Raw genomic sequence first — 3,720 nt, 5'->3', positions numbered from 1 at the left:
GGGAGGGGGGGAGAGAGGGAGAGTGGAGTAATGTGGGGAGGGGGATAGAGGGAGAGTGGAGTAATGGGGGGAGGGGGAGAGATGGAGAGTGGAGTAATGGGGGGGGGGGGAGAGAGAGAGGGAGAGTGGAGTAATGGGGGGGGGGGGGAGAGTGGAGTAATGGGGGGAGGGGGAGAGAGGGAGAGTGGAGTAATGGTGGGGGGGAGGGGGGAGAGAGGGAGAGTGGAGTAATGGGGGGGGGGAAGAGTGGTCCGATGAGTGGTTCATGTAACTTGTAACTTTTTCTTTCGTGTAAAGCGCCGCCTTTGAGAGAAAGGACGCAATACAAATGTACGTTATTATTATTATTATTATTGTTGTTGTTATCATCATCTCGTTATTGTTATTATTATTGTTATTGTTATCGGATTTGTTTTCACCCTGCCCCCACAAAAAGATTTTTCAAGACGAATCATGAGAGAGAGAGAGAGAGAGAGAGAGAGGAATAAATATCTGCACTTTGTTGCACAGACTATCAAAGGGAAACAAAAACTGCTGTCCCATCCTCAACTTTCTTCCTACAGCGCTTCTCTCCCTTGTCCACTTTCGCGGGATACGCAGTGACCTGTGTGTGAAGACGTGTTCAGCTTGGGACCCAGTCAACTCTGTCATGGTCTTGTGACCGGGCTAAACTTAGACATGACGTCAGCCAGCGACACCACCCACCCACACACCCACACACACACACACACACCATCCGTGTTCACTTTAACTCGTACCTGGGTGTGTTTTTCTCTCAATGCGCAAACCTGTGTTTATTTATCTCTGCCTTGAGAATTAAACCCGTGTGTCTGTGCTGGAAACGATCCATCACAAGGTGATCATCATCTGGACAGCTCGACATTCAATCAACGTGAGAAGTGCGCTTCGAGTTGTGGTTCCTTGTCCAAAGGGGGCGTAATCATAGATGTAGACGGTCGGCGGGTCGGCGGTGGTGATGGGTGGTGTTATCGTAAAACCGAAACTGGTGGAGGGGTTTTGGTGGGAGTTGACTGTGACGAGTCATGGCATGTTTTGTGAGCCATGTGTGGGAACGAACTCTGGAGGAGACTAGAGACAGGGTGTGTGTCGCAGTGTGACGCAGGGTAGGGCGTGTGTGTGTGTGTGTGTGTGTGTGTGTGTGTGTGTGTGTGTGTGTGTGTTGGCCAGGCCATGGCCACATTTTGGCCCATTGACAAGAACTTGGTGCAGGTAATATCGCCGTGTTGTTAGCCTCATCGAATGGAGGTGGGTGTGTAATCTTCTTTTTTTTCTGTTCTTTTCTTTGCCCTGAAGTGTTTTTTTTTCTTTCTTTTTGATAGGGGGTGCGACAATCTGGTAGGTTTGCCAGAGGGATTTAGGGGGGTGTGGGGAGGGGGGTAGGGATGTTTTATGATTTGTGTTGTTTTTGTTTGCTGTTGTTGTTTTCTTTTTCTTGGGTGAAAGTCGCTCTGTGGTTGTCACTGTCTTTCCCTCTGTTTCTTCGTCTGTCTCTTCTGCGTACTTCACACACACACACACACACACATCTACACATACACACACACACACACACATCTACACACACACACACACACACATCTACCTACACACACACACACACACACACACACACACACACACACACACATACACACACACACTCTCTCTCTCTTTGCGTATCTCTCTGTCTCACAGACACCTCCCACCACACAATCTCTCTCTCTTTCTCCCTCCCTCCCTCCCTCTCTCTCTCTCTCTCTCTCTCTCTCTCTCTCTCAACAGGACTTTGTTATCCACGGACAAAACAATGTATCAGAAGACAGTTAACTACAGTTGACTGAATGCTGATATGTTCTGGAATGAAAGCAGGGAGTGCATGAAGCTATGCATGTGAGAGGATGGGCCAATTTTCTTCTGATGATTATTTTCTTTGAAGTGATGAAGTGATACAATGTACCTATGTAATTATGGTGACATTGTTAACTGCAATTGTTTAGCTGCAATGTGTGTAACTTACATCACAGAGATTATTGTAATCTGTTGACGTGAAAAAGTTTCCTCACTGTCAAAAGACCTTTGCAGGCAATGACAATAAAACATTTCAAGTTTCAAGTCTCTCTCTCTCTCTCTCTCTCTCTCTCTCTCTCTCTCTCTCTCTCTCTCTCCCTCTCTCTCTCTCTCTCTCCATCACTCTTTCTGTAACACACACACACACACACACACACACACACACACACACACACACCCCTCTACACCCCTCTAACCCAATCATAATGTCAACTTCAGCCACACACACCAGTCATTGAAGAACAGAATCTATCTATCTATCCACTCATTTCATGAGGACAATAATCACTATGCACCACTCGACGTAAGAAAAAAAAAAAGCTGACTGTCAGCAACCTCTCTCATACCGACAGCAAGGTTCCGTGTTTTTACCACTTAAGTGTCAATCATTTCGTCAGCTGCTATTTTGGGTGTTCTTACTTGGCTACTTTCCACCATGTGAAAGCAGTTTAAAAAGAAAGTATTTTGAAGATAATTTAAGGCTATGAAGATAATATGGTAATACCGAAATAAATAGTTACAGTGACAGAATATTGTGAAAATATTGAATGCATTTGCAAGGGACGTTTAACGGTAGAGCACGTTTTAACCCGCTGTTTAGTAATGAAACCTTTTTTGCCTCCAGAAATTACGGAACACGTGTTACCAGTTTCAAATGTTAACATTTTTTGGAAAAAGTTATATATTTCAAACTGTTCTTTATTAAAGTTAGCTAGTTATGTGCTAAATAGTCCAGTTGGTCTAAATTGCCCAGTTGGTTGTTTATTGTAGGTCCCCACCTGAACCTCTTTTCAAATAATAATTTACAGAAGTAGTACATACAATATTTGATTATTGATTATTTTTTTGTCCTAATCCCGCTTCCCCCGTCCCGCCTCTCACACACACCCTTCCAGTATTATGTTTTTTCTTTCTCCAATCACTGACACTCACCCTCTCCATTTTAGATTTTGTACTCTATCTTTTCCACATTCTGTTCTCACTCTCTCTTCTCTCTCTGTGTCTGTCTGTCTCTCTCTCTCTGTCTCTCTCTCTCTCTCTTCCTTAGTCCCCTCCCCCTTGCCCCCCCCCCCCTCCCCTCCACCTCAACCGCCCCCCTTTTCATTCGAATATACAGAAATGTCGATTTCTAATTAATAATAACAATCATCATTATGATAGAAATGATAATAATCCAAATAATAATAATATCATTTATTTTCAGTCTAATATCATCATCTTAGATGAACAGACTATAAATAAATAAAGGAACGAACTTACGGCTATGAATGGATGGATGAATGAATGTGATGAATGAGTGATTTTATGAATGAATGAATAACTGAAAGAATGATTGAGTGAACAACTGAACGATTGAACGAATGAATGAATGAATGAATAGCGGAACGAATTGAGCAAACGAATGACTGAATAGATAACGATACGAATAGCTGAATGAATGAATGATTGAACGAATAACTGAATGAATAAAACGAAACACTGAATGATTTTTTTTTTAACCTGAACAAATCACTGCCAGCGAATGGGTTAATAAGTGAACGAATTGATAAATGAATAACGGAATATATGAGCGGAGAACTCATCGTTTAACTGAATAGATGAATAATCGAGTGATTGGTTGAATGAATATGTGAAAGACTAAATAAATGAACG

General features: G+C 42.8%; 1 long non-coding RNA gene across 1 annotated transcript in view; it reads left to right on the top strand.

Moving 5' to 3' along the window:
* The first annotated feature begins 767 nt into the window (after positions 1 to 767).
* Positions 768 to 3,720, top strand: part of LOC143291532 (uncharacterized) — a 41,885-nt gene continuing 38,932 nt past the window's right edge. Inside the window, exon 1 of the long non-coding RNA XR_013056535.1 lies at positions 768 to 1,266. This is a non-coding gene — a long non-coding RNA (uncharacterized LOC143291532). The remainder of the gene's footprint in view (positions 1,267 to 3,720) is intronic.

The sequence above is a fragment of the Babylonia areolata genome, chromosome 17 (genome assembly GCF_041734735.1).
Source record: "Babylonia areolata isolate BAREFJ2019XMU chromosome 17, ASM4173473v1, whole genome shotgun sequence".
NCBI lineage: Eukaryota > Metazoa > Mollusca > Gastropoda > Neogastropoda > Buccinidae > Babylonia > Babylonia areolata.
The sequence above is the reverse complement of the archived record's forward strand: the minus strand, read 5'-3'. Positions and strand labels throughout refer to the sequence as shown.